This window comes from Oryctolagus cuniculus, chromosome X, assembly GCF_964237555.1.
Source record: "Oryctolagus cuniculus chromosome X, mOryCun1.1, whole genome shotgun sequence".
Taxonomy (NCBI): domain Eukaryota; kingdom Metazoa; phylum Chordata; class Mammalia; order Lagomorpha; family Leporidae; genus Oryctolagus; species Oryctolagus cuniculus.
This window is the reverse complement of record NC_091453.1, coordinates 94,441,782-94,464,896: the sequence shown is the minus strand read 5'-3', so window position 1 is coordinate 94,464,896 and position 23,115 is coordinate 94,441,782. Positions and strand designations below refer to the sequence as shown.

Genomic DNA, 23,115 nt, shown 5'->3' with positions numbered 1-23,115 from the left:
CAGCAGAGTCATAAATTCCATTGAATTTTCTTTTAAGAACATTGCTGTGGCCGCCATTTCTGATGTAAACACAAGATTAAATTTTTTCACCAGGACACCAAGTTTTAAGCTTGCATACTGATAAGTAATCGACTAAAAAGTTCACTGTCATTTGAAACACCATTAATGTTCTTCCATAACACAGTTTAAATGTACTAATAAAACTGAAGATTCCTATAAAACATGGGGAATGGGCTAAATATGCATGGCTTTAAACCCAAACAGGCTGCCTGATTGAATGAATAGAATTTGTGTAACTCTGAAAAACACATTCTGTAAGAACTGCAATCCACATATCTGTTGTTTTAAGTCCCTTGATATAATAAAGTCTGCTTTATGATTTCTATTTTATTTCAAAGAAGAGGTAGATTGCTGATTTTTTAATGACAATGAACTGTTCCAAAATATATTCTAGACAGCAAATGTTACATGTTGCTTTGCTTTCTAGACCTAGGCTCATACATGTGATGTGCAGAAAAGGCTTTTTTATATGTGTAGTTTTAGCAGTTCTGCTACATTTGTAGTTCATAGAATTAGAGTTTTTCCTTTTTTCTGTTTTCAACTTTATCTTTTCCTTTCACTACTGATTTTGCTTTGACATAGAAGAAGTTAATAGTGACTAGACTGCTCAGTTCCTTCCTTGCTCTTCTATTAGTCTTTGAAAAGCATTGTGTGGATAGTCTCTCTTTGTGTTGATTTGGGAGGAATTTACATGCTCTTGAATAATGAACTCCTATGACTGAACCTACGCACTCTTCAGGACAGCGAATACATTCTGTATTACTTCTGAAACCCATGAGAACGTCTGACTCTGGCAGTTCTTACAGGCAAGGGCTGTCATTGTTTTATCCCTACATACACTTACCAAAATGTGGGTACTTAAAAAAAAAAAAAGCAGCGGCATGTATGTGCTTACTCAGAGAAAACAAATTGGCTTTTCTCACCTAAGCAAGTGACCTTGATATTTATAGTTGCTGTCTGGATTAGATTCTTTTAGTAAAAGCAAAAAATAAAAGGTGTTCTTTATAGCTTAATCTATTTGAGTTGTCATCTTCTCCATGCTCTCTACATCTTTGTGGGGATAAATTGCTTTGTTCTCTGATGTCAAACTTTCCTGGACCCATTTTTTTTTTTAGTGATCTTCATGGAATTCTAAATATCTCCTGATTCTCAAATATGTGCATAATTCTCCAGTCCATATCCAAAATATGAAAGAAAAATGTCACTGGACTTGTTCTCACAACAAATAAAACATGCACATATTTGTTGGGGAGAAAGAAGTAATGAATTTTAAAAATACCATCAAATCTTGAAGGAGTCATGTTTTACAAATATAATAACCAAATATTATTTATCATTTTGTTGTTTTGATTTCTTTGTTTTCAGGGCCTTGAAGTTCAGAGTCAACCTAAAAAGTTAGAATAAGTCTTTGAAAACTGTTTCCAAAATCACCCCAGGGAAGGCGTTGAGTCATAGAGAACACACCTTTTCACCTTTTCATGAATCAGGATAAGTCAGTTTGACTGATTCACTGTCTGACCACTGGGCAAAGTATAAATCATGTAGGAAAATGTCAGTTGAAATGTTAGTGCACTTTAAGGTCATCTGTTGAATTTTTAGTGTGTATCTATATCATCTTCAAAAATCCTGGCACTAAAACACAGTGGTAAAGCAATAAACATTTACTCTTCATTATCAGTCTTTAGACACAGATAAGGTGCATCATATTCAAATCATGAAACAATCAATGTGGCAAAAATTAATACATGGAACAAGGAAATGGAATTTAGTGATGTCTTTTCATCAGATGGAAATCAATTTAGCACAGATAAAAATCCCTACTTTCCCCTAAAGCAAACAAATATGCAAAAGGCAATTTTTTAAAAGGCAATTTTGCACCCTGGTGACAACTAACTGAGCACCAAAGGGGAAAGCTGTTGAAGTGAAATGGACACTATGAGAAACAGTGACTTGATCAGCTCCTGTCCTGACAGTTGATGTACAATGTAATAGTTTATCCATTTTAGTATTTTTTTTGTTCTAGTACTATTGGTTGAACTCTGTAATTAACACACAATTATTCTTAGGTGTTTAAATTTTAACTGAAAAGCGATCCCCATTAGGAATTTGGGAAACATTATGCTGAGTGAAATAAGCCAGTCCCAAAGGGACAAATATCATATGTTCTCCCTGATCAGGGACAACTAACCGAGCACCAAAAAGGAAACCTGTTAAAGTGAAATGAACACTATGAGAAACGGTGACTTGATCAGCCCTTGCCCTGACTGTTGATGAACAACTTAATATGTTATCCCTCTTAGTATTTTTTTGTTCTACTTAATACTTTTGGTTGAATACTGTAATCAATACATAGTTATTCTTAAGTGTTGAAGCTTAACTGAAAAGTGATTTCTGTTAAATATAAGAGTGGGAATAAGAGAGGGAAGAGATGTGCAATTTGGAACATGCTCAAGCTGACTTGCCCCAAACGGTAGAATTAGAAACATACCAGGGGATTCGAATTCAATCCCATTGAGGTGGCATGTACCAATGCCATCTCACTAGTCCCAGTGATCAATTTCTGTTCACAATTGATCATAAAGATAGGACTAAGAGCCAAAGGGATCACACAAATAAGACTAGTGTCTGCAAATACTAGCTGATAGAATCAAAAAGGGAGAGAACAATCCAACATGGGAAGTGAGATACACAGCAGACTCATAGAATGGCAGATGTCCTAAACAGCACTCTGGCCTCAGAATCAGCCCTTAAGGCATGCGGATCCGGCTGAAAAGCCCATGAGAGTATTTCAGGCATGGAAAGCCAAGACACTCTGGCAAAAAAAAAAAAAAAAAAAAGACCTAAATGAAAGATCTCCACGAGTGACATCCCAGTGGAAAGAACAGGTCATCAAAGAAGGAGGTATCTTTCTCTGAAGGGAGGAGAGAACTTCCACTTTGACTACGACCTTGTCTAAATATGATCAGAGTTGGTGAACTCAGGGGGCTTCCATAGCCTTGGCAACTCATGACAAGAGCCTAGGGTGATTACTGATGCCATAAACAAGAGTGTCAATTTGTTAAGTCAACAACAGGAGTCACTGTGCACTTACTCCTCATGTAGGATCTCTGTCCTTAATGTGCTGTACATTGTGATTTAATGCTATAACTAGTACTCAAACAGTATTTTTCACTTTGTGTTTCTATGTGGGTGCAAACTGTTGAAATCTTTACTTAATATATGCTAAACTGATCTTCTGTATATAAAGAGAATTGAAAATGAATCTTGATGTGAATGGAAGGGGAGAGGGAGCGGGAAAGGGGAGGGTTGCGGGTGGGAGGGAAGTTATGGTGGGGGGGAAGCCATTGTAATCTATAAGATGTTCTTTGGAAATTTATATCCATTAAATAAAAGTTAAAAAAATCTAAAATCAAAGTAAACCCTTAATTAATAAAAAAAAAGATACAACACTGATTGAAATTAGCATTATCTTTTCTCTGTGGCCTGATGGTGATTTTTTTTCCAACAATAACAAAAAAAATGATAAAAAATGTTGAAAGCAAGATATAAAAGTAATGTTAGTTACTTAAGGAGTCACTTTTTTCTGATAATGATGGCCTGGACACTTTGTTAATCTAGGAAATTTATCACAATTTAGTAGCAATTCAGAAGAAAGTATCCCAAATGTTTGCTATATCATCAATAAGTATCCATATCAAAAATATGCTACCACACTATATTTAGTCAATAGTGCTTGTAATGAATGGAAAGCAGATTAGTAAGGCAATCTGAAATATTTTCCAAAAAATTCCTCAAATAAACTCTACATTATTCCATCTTATAAAAATATGAAAACATGAGGCAGAGATTATATGGGTTGTAATTAATATCCAAATGAAATAGCAACTCAACATGGTAAAGAAAAACAGAAGCAATTATTATAGCTAACATTGTGGAAAATTGAGTATGTATATGGTAGTACCTAAACATTCTACAAAAGCAAATTTAAGGAGCAATTACACCAATTTATCAAGCATTTGCTGTACTGCTATATACAATATGTTATGCACTATTAAATGTCATTAAAATATAGCAGTTCAAAACATTTGGGCCTTAGCAAGACTCCCAACTTTAAAAATACATTAAAGTAACAATAAAAACCAATTATAAACTGGTTGGCTATTATCCTGAAGTCATTAAGGTAGAAAATCTACTCTTGTTAAAATAAGAAATGAACCTCTGCTATCTATTGACTAGCACCACCACTCAAATGCAACTTCCATGAGTGAGAGGACTTTGTGGCACTCTTCACTGTATCCCCATCATTTAGATGAATTCCTGGTGCATAACAGGTACATAACCAATATATTTTAAATGAAGATACATATTTAGAATTAGCAATTTTTAAAATTTTTATTAATATGAAGAGAACAGATTTCATAGGTATAGTTCTAAGAAGATAACTCTGTTTCCCTCCCTCCCTTAAGCTCCCTCACTCCTTCTTTTTTTGTTAATTTTTTTTAATTTTTACAAAAGCATAATTTTAATCTGCTCTATAATCACAGGCTTAATACACCACTAACCATTACATTCAACAGGCAAAAAGTAGAAAGGCCACAATTCGGCAGGAGTATAAACAAGAGCTAAAAATAACAGCCAAATCAGAAGATGTTCATTTCATTTCTATACATTTTTTGTATTCTATATTATCTACCACATATCAGGGAAAACATATTTGTCTTTTGAGTAATGACTTATTTCATTCAGCATAATTTTTTCTAGTTGCATTCATTTTGTTGCAAAAGACAGAATTTCATTCCTTTTTATGGCTGTATGTTATTCCGTAGTGTATATATACCACATTTTCTTTATCCAGTCATTAGCTGATGGTTATCTGAGTTGATTCCATATCTTAACTTATTAATTTATTAAGTCATATTGTGAGTTGAGTTGCAATAAACACGGGAGGACAGATAACTCTTTCATATGCTGGTTTCATTTGGGTGAATTCCCAGGACTGGAACTGCTGGGTCATATTGTAGATGTATTTTCAGACTTCTGAGGAATCTCCATAATGTCTTCCATAAGGTTGTACCAACTTGCATTCCCACCAACAGTGAACTAGGATACCTTTTTCTCCACATTCTCATTAGCATTTGTTTTGTTTTTATTTCTTTATGAAAGCCATTCCAACTGGGGTGAGGTGAAACCTCATTGTGGTTTTGTGTTTCCCAAATGGCTAGTGATCCTGAGCATTTTTTCCATGTATCTGATGCTCCTTTGTATTTTATCCTTTGAAAAATGCTTGTTCAAGTCCTTTGTCCATTTCTTAACTGTGTTTTTTTTGTTCTTATTGTTGAGTTTCTTGTGCTCTTCACAGATCCTAGATATTAATCCTTTATCAGTTGCATAGATTGCAAATATTTTCTCCTTTGTGTCGGTTGCCTCTCACTTTGTTGCTTCCTTTGCAGTGCAGAAGCTCCTTTGCTTGATGTAATCCCATTTGTCTATTTTTGTTTTGGTTGCCTGTGCTTCTGGGGTCTTTTCCAAGAAGTATTTGCCTATTCCAATGCCTTGCAGAGTTTCCCCAATGTTTTCTTCTAGTGATTTGATGGTATTGGGTCATAGATTTAGATCCTTGATCCATTGTATGTTTATATTTGTGTAAGATATAAGGTAGACGTCTTGTTTCATTTTTCTGCATGCATAGATCTGCAAATAAATGAACAATAATGACAACTGTCTGTGTAACTCTGAAGCAGATCAATATGAATGAAAATACTTTGGAGGACCCTGAAGTAACACTCAATGAAAAGCATAGTTTACAAAGAACTATATTTCCAACACCTCAGTGATAGGATCCCCATGCTATACACAAACCAATAAGAGCATTGTAAAGTATATGTATTAGATACTAGGGCTGCCATCATAAAGTACCACAGACTGAGTGGCTTAAACAAAAATATATTATTTCCCCACAGTTCTGGAAGTTTGAAGTCCAGGTGAAGATGTCAGTAGGGTTGGTTTCTTCTTAAGTCTTTCTCCTTGCCAAGTAAATGGCTATTTTTTTCCTATCTCTGTATATTATCTTTCCTCTGCATTTGTGCCCTAATCTCTTCTTCATATGAATACCCTAGTTCTATTAGATTAAGGCCCTCTAATAACCTCATTCTAATGTAATTACCTCTTCAAAGACACTGTCTCCAAATATAGTCAAATTCAGTAACGCTATGGATTGACATTTCAACATATGAATTTGGAAGGTTTACCATTCTGTTTATAATACCATATGACATACAAGTTGGAGTATGGTTATATGACAAGGGAACAATACATACAAAATCTTTAAACACAAATAATTTGAGGTATGAATCATTAACTGAATTTTCAATGACCATAAAGATGAATAGAAAGATAGAAGAAGACAATGTGTGAGTACAAAGTAGAAGTATAAATTACATTCATGAGTGCTGAGAACACTCAGAAAGAATACATATTTAGTGTAAGTACCAGGAAACATTTCCTGGAGTAATTGTTTTTTGTTTTTTGTTTTTTTAGGTCTGCAGTTCCTTTACAAGGGATCCAAAGGTCTGAAAAAGTTAATATTTCTTCAAGAAATTATCAGTTTGCTTCTTCTCAACCAAGACAATTCTATTAAGCAGTTTACTCCCATAGAGTTGTATCTATAATAATTAATCTAGTAGATGACCAATATATCAGAAACTTATTATAGTATATTATAATTTTTAAAGAATTAGGCGAGCTATTTTGGATCCACAGAGTATTTGTTGGTGAATTATTCACACAAAAGGATCTCAGTATAAAGTTTTGTCATAATGATATTCTGGAAACTAATAAATGTTAGGGGAGAAAAGCTAATATGTAATAAAAGAAACAGTCACATTTTTCTGAATTTATAAATACAGTCTAAGCCAAAAAAACTTTATTCTCTAATTTTTGTTAATTGAGGATGAAATTGGAGTGTTTAGTTACTAAGCTCAATCATGTTAATTATAGAAAACATACTTCAAATTAATACTAATTTAATTATCCTATAATATTACATGATAAAGTAGTACCTATTTGTTATATTTACATGTGCTTTAAGATTATTTTTATAGAAAGAATGAAAGTATTCCAAAGAACCCATGCTGACCAAACATGAAGTTTGGTGGGGAAGTTTCTGGACTAAGATTCAAAGAGGTTTGAAGATAAAGAGCAATCAGTGAAATATGCAAATACGTTTTTTCTTGATTCTTAAAAAGGTGAAAAGGTAAGTCTGTGTTACTCAACACTTCCCCTAAAGCAATTTTCAAAACAATTTTCAGTCAATGGCTGAATCCTTTTTAATATTAGCATGCCCCTGACCAAGGAGATAACCAAATGTTGATTCTTTTCTTTCTTATTTTTTTTATATTTTTTTAACTTTTATTTAATGAATATAAATTTCCAAAGTACAGCTTATGGATTACAATGGCTTCCCCCCCATAATGTCCCTCCCACCCACAACCCTCCCCTTTCCCACTCCCTCTCCCCTTCCATTCACATCAAGATTCATTTTCGATTCTCTTTATATACAGAAGATCAGTTTAACATACATTAAGTAAAGATTTCAACAGTTTGCTCCCACACAGAAACATAAAGTGAAAAATACTGTTTGAGTACTAGTTATAGCATTAAATCTCAATGTACAGCACATTAAGGACAGAGATCCTACATGAGGAGTAAGTGCACAGTGACTCCTGTTGTTGACTTAACAAATTGACACTCTTGTTTATGGCCTCAGTAATCTCCCTATGCACCAGTCATGAGTTTCCAAGGCTATGGAAGCTCCCTGAGTTCACCGACTCTTATCTTATTTAGACTAGGTCATAGTCAGAGTGGAAGTTCTCTCCTCCCTTCAGAGAAAGGTACCTCCTTCTTTGATGACCCATTCTTTCCACTGGGATCTCACTCGCGTAGATCTTTTATTTAGTTTTTTTTTTTTTTTCCCCAGAGTGTCTTGGCTTTCCATGCCTGAAATACTCTCATGGGCTTTGTTTTGTTTTTTTTTTAAGTCTCATTTATTTATTTGAAAGAGAGAGTTACAGAGACAGAAGGAGACACACACACACACACACATACACACACACACACACACACACACAGAGACCTTCCATCCACTAAACTCCCCAAAGGCCATGATGTCAGGGGCTGGGCAAGGCTGAAGATAGGATCCTGGAGGTCCATCCAGGTCTCTCACATGGGTGGCGGGGGCCCAAGTACTTGGGCCATCTTCTGCTGCTTTTCCACACTCATTAGTAGGAAGCTGGATCTGAAATGAAGAAGCTGGGACTCTAATCTGCCCTCCTACGGGATGCTAGTGTCACAGGCAGTGGCTCAACCTGCTATAACACAGCACCAGCCCCCAAATCTTTGTTTTCTGAAGTCAAGATATGAGGCCCTGAAATAAATTCTCTGTGCTCAGTCATGAATACATTACGGTGAGTGTTCTTGACCGACCCCACTTGCATTTTCCCAAGCAGTAACTGTGGGAACTAAATTGGACCCATGCTTCTAGCATTGATCCAGCAAAGTGTAATTTGCTATCACTTTTGAGGTAAACAGAATTTTGATTCCTTCATTGGAAGACCTCAAAGCTTTTGGAGCTTCAAACATTAGCCACTTGGAATGAGGGGTGAGAAAGAAGTGAGAAAACCTATGTTTTAAAAGCCAGCTTTAAAGTGCTTAGTATTGAAAGACCAATAAGATGGGTTAAAGTGAATGAGGATAAACTGTTCCTGTGGCTTTTAACAGTTAGGTCTGCCTGTTGTGATTTTTTAGAACCTTGATTTAATCCCTAATTATATACTGACAGGAGTCAAAGCCAAGGTAACTCTGAGTCCAAACAAAAGGAAATTACTATTGTGGAGGGTGGAACCAGGCCCCTCATGAAGGCTTTAAGCAAAAAGAAAGATTTCCCAGGAAGTGACTTCATAGATTCTAATCTTTGGTTGAACCATAGCCCAGTAAGTCAAGCATGTTTCTCGTTGTCTGCTTAATCTAGGGTCTGTCTAAAACAGTAACTGAAGACCAAAGCTATGCAAAAATACTCTTGATTCGTTTTCCTTGGGAAGGCTGAGGCTTTGATGGAATCTGAGAGGAATGTGTTTTATGAACATTTCATAAAAGGCATGGGGACTTTAGTCTTTGGTTCATATATCGCTCTCACACTCCATGTCTAATTAATGAAGAAATAATGTTCTGTCTTCAAAGTATAACTGAAATCCAGTTACTTCCTCACCACATCCACAGTTCCCACCCTGGCCTTTGTCACCACCATCTATAATAGTCTCTCAACTGGCAGCCCTGCTTCCGTCTTTATTTCCTTATATACTATTTTCAACTATGAAATCAAAATTATCTTTTAAAATAAAAAGAGACCATGTCAATCTTTCTGCTCAAAACCCTGCAAACCATGTCCATTTCAACCAGAGGTAAAGTCAATATGCTTAAAATAGCCGATGAGTTCTCTATGATTCAGTGCTCATGATTTCTCTGACCTCTTCTTTTTTTTAAAGTTGTTACAATGTAACATTTTTTCAAGACTTATTTATGTATTTGAAAGGCAGAGTTACAGAGAAGCAGAGGCATAGAAAGAGAGAGGTCTTCCATCCATTGGTTCACTCCCCGGATGACCACAACAGCCGGAACTGCACCAATCCAAAGCCAGCAGCCAGGAGCTTCTTCCAGGTCTCTCACACAGGTGCAGGGGCCCAAGGACTTGGGCCATCTTCTATTGCTTTCCCAGGCCATAGCAGAGAGCTGGATAGGAAGTGGAGCAGCTGGAACTCAAACCAGTGCCCATATGGGATGCCGGCACTGCAGGTGGCAGCTTCACCCACTATGCCCCAGTGCCGGCCCCTCTTCTTATACTGCTTTCCTACCCATTCTCTCAGTTCCAGTTACACTGGACTCTATTATCCCTCACACAAGTCAAGCATGAGAACTGTTCCTTTTACTCAGAGTTTTCTTTTGCCAGATATTTGTTTGTCTAAATCACTTAATTTATTCAAGTCTTTATTAACTCAAATGTCTTGTTTATAAAAAAAGATTTATTTATTTATTTGAGAGATAGAGTTACAGACAGAGAGAGGAAGAGACACAGAGAAAGGTCTTCCATCTGCTGGTTCACTCCCCAAGTGGCTACAATGGCTGGAGCTGGGCTGATCCGAAGCCAGGAACCAGGAACCAGGAGCTCCTCTGGGTCTCCCACATGGATGCAGGGGCACTTGGGCCATCTTTCACTGCTTTCCCAGGGCATTATCAGAGGGCTGGATTGGAAGTGGAACAGCCAGGACACGAACATAGTACCCATAGGAATGTCAGCACTGCAGGCGGGGGCTTTACCTACTGAGCCACAGTGATGGCCCCTGAAGTGCCTTTTTCTCAGTGAATTGATTACTTGATTACTTCTCGTAACCCTCTTTATTCTGATCTATTTTTTTTCTTAATGGTGTTTGTCATTTTATAATAGAGTTGATAATTTAGTCATATATTTTGTCTATTATGTGATTTAAAAAATTATTATTTGTTTATTAGTTAGCCCCTCTATTAGAATGTAAGTTTGTTAAGGACAACAATGTTTGTATGGTTTACTTCTAATATTGAATATTTGTTGATTGAGAGAAAAAAACATCTTCTGATGGAGATAGTAAATCGATGTGATGTGCCTATGGGGAAGGACCTAGAAAAATATAGTCATTAAAGCACAACCAACCTGCAATATGGTGGTAAACTTATTTTGTAAAGAAAGTTGGGAGGTCAAATGACTTATCCAGTGTCACACTGCTAATAATGCCAGAGCAAAACTTCCATGTTCATGTCTATTGGTATGAGTCAAAGTCTTACTGTTGTATTTCAGATGGTGCTAGAATAAAGTTCCTTGAAATATGAGGAATCTTCAACAAGTTCATTGAAAATGGTTTATTATACAAAAATATACATAGTATCAAAACTCATCAAACCAAAAAAAATTCATCTTTTAATTCAATTTTTTCATGAACTTCTGAAAGTTCTCCCATATAGAAATTCCAGAGAAGATGGCATGATCTGGTAAGGTTTCCTGAAGGGAGAACGGGTGTCAGGGTTAAAGCAAAGAGATCCTTTAAGATTTTCAGAGCAGTAACCAAGTAATTTAGGCTTACTGGCCACTGGTTTGAAAGCTGGAGTCCAGAGGAGTGGCATTGCTCCAGGAATCCTGGAGTGCGAGGTTTACTTCTCTCTGTTCTGTGATTACAAAGTCCTGTGGAGAATCTAAACGTTGAGAGCCTTCCCATAGACATTCTCTAGAATTCCAAGTAAAATTCAGATCAAGGGTAGTATACCAAAATTTATCCTTTACTCAGAGCAGGGGAGACCCAACATGTCTCTAATGGAATGGGAAGTTTTTTAAGTCCTGACGAGCTAGTCAGAATACTTCCCTGTGGAGATAGGATCACTTGATGTGTGCTCACTCAGTTGCTTTTGGGTTAATTGTTAATGTTATCTTGTGGTAATGGGCCCACTCATAGTTATATTATCACTGTTGGAGCCAGTACTGTGCTCTCCCTATTTCATGGGCCATCTCAATCAAGGATTTTCATGCATAACGCTGCACTTCATTTACTGTCTTAGGGCATTTCTCTCCACCATCCTCCCATCTCACCGTCACCCACGCCAACCTCTCGAAGCAGAAGGAGTGGGTGAGCTGCAACAAATGTGATAGAACTCAGACATACAAAACCTGTTACTGAGACATATAATTTTTGAAACTTGAGTCATGATTCTGTTTGTTTTCTGATGAGATAAATTCACGTATTCATTAAAATTGAAAGGACAAATAATGAAAAATGAAAAGATAGCATGAGCTTTTTCTATATATCCAGCCACCCTGAAACTTGATGGTTTAGAACAATAATTATTTATTGGCTTGCATTTCTATGGGTCAGAAACTTGTGCTAGACATTGTGGGGCTTACTCATACTTCTAGCCTCACCCCTGTGGCCATTCATCTTCAAGATGGCTAGCCCAGACTTCTTCACATAGCAGTGGCAGGGTTCCCAGAAAGCAAGGGTGGAAGTTTCCAAGTGTCTTGAATTTTAGGCTCAGAACTCACACACCATGACTTCTGTGATCGTTTCTTGATCAATGAAAGTCACAAGGCTCTACTTGGCCATTTCAATCTATTGCAAATACTTGCTGCTGTAGTATTTCAACATCAGAGATAACAAGCCAAAGCCAGAACTGATAAGCTACATCAAGAAATTTAAATTTTACCCTGAGGGAAAGGGGAAATGTTCGAATGATTTGACAGGATTAAATGTATGTGCTAGAAAATCATATTGACAAAAAAAATTGAAAATGAAGTAGAATGGGTAGAGAAGAGCAAGTATAAAAACAGTAGTTCTATTAAGGATCTTTCTTTAAAAAAAGATGTATTTATTCATTTTAAAGTCAGTGTTGCAGAGAGATAGGGGGGAGAGAGAGAGTCTTTCAACCACTGGTTCACTCCCCAACTGGCTGCAATGGTCAGAGATGAGTCTGGCCAAAGCCAGGAGTCAGGAGCTTCATCTTTGTCTTCCACATGTGTGGCAAGGGCCCAAGCACTTGGGCCATTTTCTGATGTTTTTCTCAGGCCATTGGTGGGGAGCTGGGTTGGAAGTGGAACAGCCAGGACACGAACTGTCACCAGTATAGGATGCTAGCGTAGCAGGTGGCAGCTACCCACTGTGCCACAATGTCAACGCCTCTGTATGGATTCTGGCTTAGCATAGTGGTTTTGAGAATAGAGAAAAATGCACAAGTTAGAAACATATTTTGAATATAGAAAACACTTGTGAAGTTGGCATTGAACAAATAATGGGCAAGGAAATCCAGTAGTAAAGATGCAACTTAAAATATTGAATTTTTGGTTATAATTTTAGCTTGTTTGTACTCTGATTTCTTTCAGACCATATGCTATTATTTGAACTGTGAAGATGGTGTCTTATTAGTAAGCAATATCAGCTTTAAAGTTGTTCGATTATTAGATTTATATCATTACATAGTTACTGGGTCACTAATATTGCAGAGTACATTAAAAATATCTATTTCCAATAACATGGTTAATATACCTCTTCAGGCTTGTTTGGAACTAGTTGTGCAGTCTGCTTGCTGGTATTTTGAATCAACCAAATTCATAAGCATTCAAATCTTTATAATGAGCCAAAAGGAATAACTGGCATTCTTCTAGAGTTTTGACTTCTCAGTAAGCTAGGAATATGAATTGATACAATTAAACCTTTCTGGTTGATCTATTCTCATTGTTGTTAGAATTTACATTCTGTATCCTGGTAACCTCCTGACAAAGTTGATTTTGTTTCCATAGCCATTGCAATACTGTACTACTTAGGGTCACTAACTTTACCCATTTTAGTAGTTGTAGCCTCATGTTCTGGAGAATGGCTAGCTGTCGATTCTCTCTTTATAAGGTTTTGTACTACAGCATAGTTTCAGGAAAGAACACTAAGTTATTCTAAAACTACAGGATGGCATTTTATATCCCTCAAGATCTTTTTATCCTCTCTTCTGTGCTTCATTTTTGCCCAAGGGGAAAACATGCATAAAGGAAAGCAACTTCTACCATGTACAAGATGTCTGTTGAACAGTCTTACCTTCTATCAGAGTATTTAGCTGAGATGGACATCAAAGAAAGGTGAAGACTATATTTTGTTAGGCAGTCACCATGTAATTTTCACATAGAGTATTTCCAACTCTAACTGGTATTCACATCACCTTTGCTTTTATTCACATTTATCATTATAAATTGAAAGAAGAGATTTTAAGATGTTGGTTTCAGAAAAAGAGGAGGTATTGTGAAGCCTGGCACCTTCATGTGTGCTAATATATCAAACACTTTCCTCCATCTGACATTAAGGAAATACAAAAGCATTGTCTGTTAAAATTGAGTGGGGACTAAAGTCTCACCTTCAAACAATAATTTCATCTCATCCTAAACTTAAAATAAATCTTAGTAATGCCCTCAGTCCCTACAACAAATTAGCTCACATTAGAAAGCCAACTAAATATAAAACAGCTGTGTGCACATCATTCTGCTTGATTGTACATTTCAGTCCATAATATGAGTAGCCTTGTATGCATGCTGAATAATCCATACCCAGAGGGTTGTTTGGATGGTAGCTGATTGATTTATATTATATTGATTGAGAAAGTTTGTGAAAAGTAGCTCCCCAAACTACAGTAATGAGAAACAACCATAATGTTGTGTGCCAATGATTATTTAGCTACAAAAGAAATACTACTTCCCAGACTTGATTTACCATGGTTCTAAAATGTATGTTTACTTCAAATGGACAAATTAAAGAGTACTAGTTTCAGGGTAAGGCTGCAAATGTTTTCTTTGAGCTTCACACAGGAATATTTCCAAATGCAATTTTATTTCAAAGATAACCTGACAATTGCTGGGCTGCCTTGTAGATTTCACTTGGCCATAAGGTTTGAAAACCTATCCTACATGAGAAGTCCTTGATTTTAGCAGTGCTATCACCTTCATAAAAATAGTTTGAGGGGCAGCTGTTATGGCGTAGCAGGTAAAGCCGCCGGCTAGTGATGCTTCGAGTCCCAGCTGCTCCACTTCTGATCCAGGTCCCTGATAATGAAAGCAGAAGAAAATGGCTTAAGTTCTTGGGCCCCTGAACCCATGCAGACAGAAGACTTGGAAGAAGTTCCTGGCTTTGCACTGGCTCAGCCTTAGCAGTTGCAGTCATCTGAGGAGTGAACCAGTAGATGGAAGACTTTCTCTCTCTCTTTCTCTCTCTCTCTCTGTAACTCTGTCTTTCAAATAAATAAAATAAACCTTTAGAAATTGATTGAAAGTGGGACTGTTTATTTATAGAAGACAATTATCTAGCTTCCTTCAACCATTGCATCTGTTGTCTTCATATATAACAGATGCTCAGTAAATGTCCATTTATATCAATGAAGGAATCAGTTAGTATCAAAAGACACTGGGATTTAAAAAAATTGTGATAAATTTGAGGAATTATACACCTCATAGAAGAACTCTACAAGTAAATCTCTGGACTTCTTTTTTATCCAAGTTGAAAATCAGGGCATAGAAATGAGTTACATGACCTTGGGCAAGTGAAGTAACCTCTTTGTGTCTCAATTTCTTAATTTGTAAAGTAGAGCTATTAATATATGAAAGGCACTAATACTACCTCACACACATAAGCATTAAATACATAGCAATGATGACAATGATATACAAATGTCTTATTTTAAACTCACACGTACTAATCAGAGTCCAACAAGGCAAAGACAAACACACCAAGTACCTAAAATAAAGTGAATTTAATACAGAAAATGGTTTTCCAGGTTATGAAAGACCTTAGAGGGCAACAGGGCATGGTGAACAATTGAAAAATTAGAAAAACCAGGAAATTACTGCAATAGCTGACTATAAGGCCAAAAGCAGGAGCAAATGTAGTGGGAATGGGAACCCAGGAGTTAGGACCAGGTAGAACAATCTGAAACCATGACAAGCTTCTACAAAGGGCCCTGGAACCATACTATTGTGTGGATATGGTTTGGGTACATTCCCCAAAAGCCCATGTGATGGAGGCTCAGTCCCCAAGGTGATGCTATTGGGAGGTGCCGGGACCTTTAAGAGGTAAGACCTGTTTGGAGGCCCTTGGGTCAATGGGGTTTCTGTCTTTGGAAGAGAGTATGGGTCTCCTGAAGAGAGTTCATGCAAGAATGAAATTATAAAAGCTTGAGCCTGACCCCCAGATCTTTTTCTGGCATCCTATTAGGAATGTCATTGCTCACTCTGCTCCTGCTTTTACCATTGCCATCTGCCATTAAGTCCTCACCAGAGCCAAGCTGATACTGGTGTCATCACCTTGAATCTCCAGAACTGCGAGCTAAATAAACCTGTTTTCTTTTTGAAGTTAGCTTGCCTCAAATATTTTGGTGTAGTAATGCAAAATGGGTTAATACTCATATGTATGGAGACCAAGAAAGGGGATTAGAAATACAATGATTCCACCCTCCTGTCACTATTGCTCAAACACTTGGGGTGAGCTGACAGTGGAACCTTGGAAATCACACCTGTAGGGGTCAGCCCCATCATGGTACAGAGAGGAGCAGAAGGACAAGGAATGGATGTGAAAGTCAACAGACCAAGGACTTGTGCAACACTACATTGGTTGCTGCCCTTGAATTATTGATGTACGCATCTCTTTCACTAAATTATAATTTTTTTAGCAATAAAGCCTACATATCATTTTTTTTTTGTATTCCTGGCCTTGTTTTTCTGTAACCACAATGCTTTGCACATTGTAAGTGTTCAGTTGTGAGTATTAGTGAAAAATTTTCACATAGGTCTGGATCTTTTGACTTCTAGTATGTAATAATTTTTTCTGTATGTGAAAAGAGGAAAACAATCAATTGTGTTTTCTGTTCTTATGCAAAATATGCCTTTTTACTAAGATGCAAAGATGATTGCAACTAACATAACTGTACTTCTGCACTGATTATGAATGAGCAATATGTGCAAACTGATTGCTTAAAGTCCTTTGTTTAGAAATGCTACATATTTGCTCATATTCTCTAATTTACTCAAAGAAAAAGAGCACTTTTTAAAAGATTTTATTTACTTAAAAGTCATTGTTACAGAGAGTGAGAGAGAGAGAGAGAGAGAGAGAGTCTTCAATCTACTGATTCGCTCCCCAGCTGACCACAACAGCTGGAGCTGTGCCATTCCCAAGCCAGGAGCCAGGAGCTTCTTCCAGGTCTCCCACATGGGTGCAGGGGCCCAAGCACGTGGGCCCTCTTCTACTGCTTTCCCAGGCCATAGCTGAGAACTGCATCAGAAGTGGAGCAGCTGAGACTTAAACTGGTGCCCATACAGGATGCTGACACTGTACGCAGCAACTTTACCTGCTATGCCACAGCGCCGGCCCCAAGAGCACTTCTTAAGTATAGTATTAGAATGCCCTAATTGATATGTCAAGGATAGAAGTCCAATGCAATTGTTTTCACACTACTTTATAATCAGTAAGAAATATATTGTAAATCATGACCCAGTAACTCTTTCTCTCTTCCTTTTTTTCTCTCTCTCTCATAATTGCAAAATAAGTTAGATAAATGTGCAATAGGTTCTATTCTGAAATTGTTTTCATGCTGTTAAAACCAATTACATTGGTTTCTTAACTCACCAACAGGTTGTGACTGATAGTTTGTGAAACTCTAGTCTAGTAAGATATTAGCCTTGGCAAAGTTTGGAAGTATACATCATCATAGGTTTTCAGCCTCTTCTCCGATAGATAAGGTGGATCAGCACAACCAGCTCCCTCTACAGGTGGAAGCTGAAGAGCCGGAGCTACAAGGTCTAGTGTGAGGGCATCACTTGCTCTATCCAGCTGCCATGCACCCACAGTTGCCAGCTGTAAACAGCTTGGGCAAGGAAAGAGTCTGTCCTCAAAGGCAGGGAAAGAAAACATTGAAAAGAGTATGCAATTATGAGAGAATTCTGTTTTAGACATGCCATTTCTTAGGATGTAAAACCCTTTAACCAATCTTTGGGTTTCCAAAAATTTTCTTCCTGTGGTTAACACAAGCAAAACACAGTCTGGCCCAGATTGGGGAAGCATTCTTTTTTGGGGGGAGGGGAAACATTCTTTATTCTATCAGACCTTTGAACCTAGAAGTCAAGGTGGAAAATGAGCTCAATAAATTTTAGCAACATATTATTACTAATAAAAACAAGAAGGCTTCTAATAAGAGCAAGGACTATTCCCTTATTGAGTATCATCTCAGAATTTCTGGTGGTTCAAAAAATCACACATTCAAGAAATTCTGCTTTCTCACAAACTTCAGGAATTCCATCAAGCTGTCTGAAAACAAAGTATTTTTATTCCTTAAACACAGCTGGCATATTTAAGAGTGTTATGCACAATTGGCCGTATGTCAAAAGATAATAGAGCATAATGCATTTTATATGGCTTAAAATAAGATACTTAATTAAATTAGGAATCCAGGCAATATTTAGGAATGTGAATGTAATATTTTAGAAACTTGTTCATGAATTCTCATGCAAGTTTTGTGATGGATTCTTAGTGCTGGAGTGAAATCATCCACTCCTCATTGCCATCCAGTCCACATAGAAATATAGTCATTCTAGCCACAGCGTTGGGATGATATACCATTCACAGTAGACAAATTCATCCCATAGGCACATGGTCACTACTAAAGTGACCTTTATCTGAGTATAAAATTTGACATACTCTCTTCAAGACAAAGTCAACTCCTGAAATAGTTATGCTATGGAAAGAATGGGTAAAGGGCAGGTAGATAATCTTCAAAAAATCAATTACTTCTGTCTTTGGAATATAATCAAAAGATATATGAGAAATAAAATGTATATCCATGAATAGCAGCACTGTAGAGCTTAGAGTCTGTAGTCTTATTCTAATTCTGGTGCTATCATTTAATCATGTACCTTGGGAAAGTCACTTAATTTCTTTCATCCTCATTTACCTCATTAGGAAAGTGAGGCTAAGAATAGAATATCACACACAGAGCTGTTGTAAAGATTGAGATTATATTTCGAACATGGCTTAGTTTAGTGCCTAGAGCATGGAAAGTTGTCAGTCAATATTGTCAACAATCATGAATACATATGCTCTAGTTAGGATGATGATGATGATTTCCACATATTTCATTTCTCCAAGCACAGCCTTGAGCTTTTTGTCACATCACATGATTGTGAGTAGTCCGACTCTGCTGTATATCTATAAATGAGGCTAAGACATATTACTAAGTACATACCAATATTTCTATAAGACCATATATTTCATTTGTAGAAGTTTATCTTGAAAAATCTCATCTTCATCAAATGACTAGTCGCATTTTTGAGAGTAGCTTCCTAGTGCAGCTGAATGATGAAGAAATGATACATCCATTTTACTGTCTATCCATTCTTACTTGACAGGCTCAGTTATCCAATGCCACTCTCTGTATACCCTGTCACATCAAGAGCTGTAGAACATGAGTACACAGCTCCTATGGGGAAATCCCAGTGGTGATAATGTTGAAGTGCCATATGTGAAGATGATATAAAATCAAATTTAGGCAGAACAAAACAAACTGTGATCGTCACCTCATGCAGTGCAGTAAATGAAAAGACCATTAAAATCTATGAATTAGTCCCTAAACTCTCACACTATGCAGATGAGATAAATTTCTTTACTGAGAGAGCAGAATCTGAGTATGTTGACCCCAACACAGAAGTATGCTTCTGGTAGATCCTTGTAGTGGTTCAATATTAGAGGAAATGAAGTTTGAGTAACAATTCTTCAGAGGCTGGTGACTAAATAGTATCTGCTATCCAATGGGCTTCCACACATGAGCAAATTGAAATAACTTGGAAGTGGCAACAAAATATCTTGTCTGCAAATTGCCTATGGTAGTTTTGAGACCAGAGCACGTAACTGAATCTTGATAAGGGATAATCTCCACCATACACTTAGCTGTCACAGGACATTCTATCGCTGAGTTGTGAACATAGTTGTCTGAGAGAAATGTTGAAGCCATATGATTTTCTTGCATTCGGCTGGCACTGAATTGCTTCTTGTATGGAGTAAATCTTGCAGTTACTTATTCAAAGCTCCTTTGCTTCAAATTAAATTGAAGGTCATTTGAAGGAATTAAACATGGTGTTTTAAATCACTTTCAAAGTATCTTTAGTTTGAATCCTACTTAAAATTCACTGTAATGAAAATGGTTTATATTTTCCACATCAGTACCAAAATCAGAGTTCTTGATATGTTTAATAAATGCAAAGTAAACAGGAAGTTAAAAGGTTTAGCAAATAGATTCATGGTGAAAGTGATGAACTATTGCTAAAAAAGAAAAATTACTCAATGTCATTCCTAAAATAAAGATCACAACTACTCTGATAATGTATCACTTTTGAAAAAAATAATACTGTTGAGATAATAAACAACAAAAAAGCTTGGCAATTTATTAAGTGGTAAACTCCAGCATATAAATTAAATGTGTGAGTCATTTTCTGCTTATTAAATACTTATATAATTTATTTTCAATTTTTAATCTTTTTTGTAATAAACTAGGTGTTAATTTTCTTTCTACAACACTCATATGTAGGTGTTTTTTAGAACATTAGGATAATTATTTTCACTCACATCATACTGATTTGCAAGGTAATTTTCCTCAAGTTATTGTGAAAAAACCCTCATGGCCCATTCTTTATTCTCTCAAACTTATTTCAGAATTACAAATTCTCTCTTTTTTGAGTGCATATGCTCTTACCATGCCCTAGTACATTTTGCCCTAATGCTAATCTCTGGTTTAATATGAGAATTATATCTACCATTGATAGTATAATTTAGTATCTGTGACAATACCATCTGTTAGGATTTGAATTGAAACTCTAATTTACTTCTATTATACTGAAGTGAACACCTGTCCATTAGGTTCTAGACTCGAAACCAGGGATTCATTCTGAATCATCATTGCAGGGCTATCCAACAATGGCAAACAGACCATGTTTATTGGACTAAGCTAATGGCAAAATCCCATTACCAATTCCCCAAAGTTGTCTAGTCTCCTTTTAAATGTGTCACTAATTTCATCCTGTAATGTAACTAGACACAGTGACTATATTTCCAGAATTTGAATGACACTAAAATTATTGAGTTTGGTAAACTGCCATGGAAACTGAGGTCACATTGAAGACACAGATTGGGGAAAGTGAAATGTTTGGTTACCTTTAGTGTTTGTGCATGTGCCTACCTGCCTTGTTTTTACTTAAAATGCAGTTCAAGGAACTGAATATCAAGCACCAATCTAGCCTTTTAACTATATCAACCACCCTGGCTGCACTGTGCAGCTTCACCCTTATGTATTATTCTGAACTCTTATTCTCCACATTCTATGGTATGTTTGCTTTCCCCCAAAGTTCATTCTAGAAATCATAACACCCAAGGTGATAGGAGGTAAGGCCTTTAGGTATTTATTAGATCATGCACTCATGAATAAGACTACAGTAATCCTCATTTACTGACAGAGGATATGTCCCAAGACCAACCCCTAAAAGTGGATGCCTGAAACCATGGACAATGCCAAATCCTATGTATGCTATTTTGTCTATACATACATACACATGATAAGATTTAATTTATAAATTAGGTACAGTAAGTGATTAGCAACAGCAATATCACAGTAGAGCAATTATAAAGCCATCATGTAATAAAAGCTATGTGAAGGCAGCCTCTGCCTCAAAATGTATTATTGGTTGCAGATCTCAGATAATTTGGCATGTAATTTTTCTTATTGAGTCAAAAACTTTCATCTTTTCACTTTAAAGGAAGGATCTTAAAACTTCTCTTTTGTGTATTTGAAAAAAAAAGGGAGAGAATGATCCAACATGGGAAGTTGGATACACAGCAGACTCATAGAATGGCAGATGTCTCAAACAGCACTCTGGCCTCAGAATCAGCCCTTAAGGCACTCGGATCTGGCTGAAGAGCCCTTGAGAGTATTTTAGGCATGGAAAGCAAAGACACTCTGGCAAAAAAAAAAAAAAAAAAAAAAAAAAAAAACAACAACAACAACAACAAAAAACACCTAAATGAAAGATCTCTGCGAGTGAGATCCCAGTAGAAAGAACGGGCCATCAAAGGAGGAGGTACCTTTCTCTGAAGGGAAGAGAGAACTTCCACTTTGACTATGACCTTGTCTAAATAAGATCGAAATCAGCAAACTCAAGAGGCTTCCATAGCCTTGGAAACTCATGACTAGAGCCTAGGGAGATTACTGACGCCATAAACAAGAGTGTCAAATTGTTAAGTCAACAACAGGAGTCACTGTGTACTTACTCCTCATGTGGGATCTCTGTCCTTAATGTGTTGTCCAATGTGAATTAATGCTATAACTAGTACTCAAACAGTATTTTACACTTTATGTTCTGTGTGGGTGCAAACTGATGAAATCTTTACTTAATATATACTAAATCGATTTTCTGTATATAAAGATAATTGAAAATGAATCTTGATGTGAATGGAATAGGAGAGGGAGCGGGAGATGGGAGGGGTACGGGTGGGAGGGAAGTTATGGGGGGGAAAAGCCATTGTAATCCAAAAACTGTACTTTGGAAAATTATGTTTACTAAATAAAAGTTTAAAATAAAAAGAAATGCCAGCATCACTACTCTTGTGCTTTGGGGTATTTATTAAGTAAAATAAGGGTGACTTGAACGCAAACACTTTGAATCTGTGGTAGTCACTCTGATAGCTGAGACTGTAAATAAGTCTAGTGCACAGATAGTTCATGCAGTTGGATATGCTGAACACAAGCAGGGTTCATGTCCTGGGAGAGGATGAAATGGCATGGGATTTCATCACACTACTTAGAAAGATGTGCACTTTAAAACTTGTAAACTGTTTAATTCTAGAATTTTCCATTTAATATTTTCAGACCATGGTTGACTCTAAGTAGTTAAACTATGCAAAGTAAAACCATGGAAGGAGGAGGGCGGGTGGGAGCATGGACAGCAGGGATAGAGTAGGAAATATCATTATGCTCTTAAATCTGTATGTATGAAGTACATGAAATTTGTTCACATTATATAAATTAAAATTATTAAAAAATAAAATTTGCTGTATATGAGTGAAATAGACATTCTTCATTTTTGATAAAGAACTAAGAGCAATAAAATATGTCAGTTATTTCATGAATGTTCAGTACTTTAAAGATTATATGCTACTGGAATGACATATAGGAAACATGTGGGAAGTATCACTAGTTCCTAAATTTGTATATATGAAATGAACAAAACTATGTAACTTAAACAAAATTTAAATAAATAAGAGAATTACTATATATTAAAGACCTTCACAAAAACTCCATTGAAATGTAAAAAAAAAGAAAAACATGGATTATATGCACCAACTATTATGTCCTTTTAAAAAGTTTCTGGGAGATAAGCTCAACTCTTCTGCTACGTGAAGACAACTAGAATCTGCCATTCAT

General features: G+C 36.5%; 1 pseudogene; it reads right to left on the bottom strand.

The window, feature by feature from the left end:
• The window catches only part of LOC103351998 (ubiquitin-associated protein 2 pseudogene), a 31,958-nt pseudogene extending 31,078 nt beyond the window's left edge, over positions 1-880 (bottom strand).
• Positions 881-23,115: the final 22,235 nt, after the last annotated feature.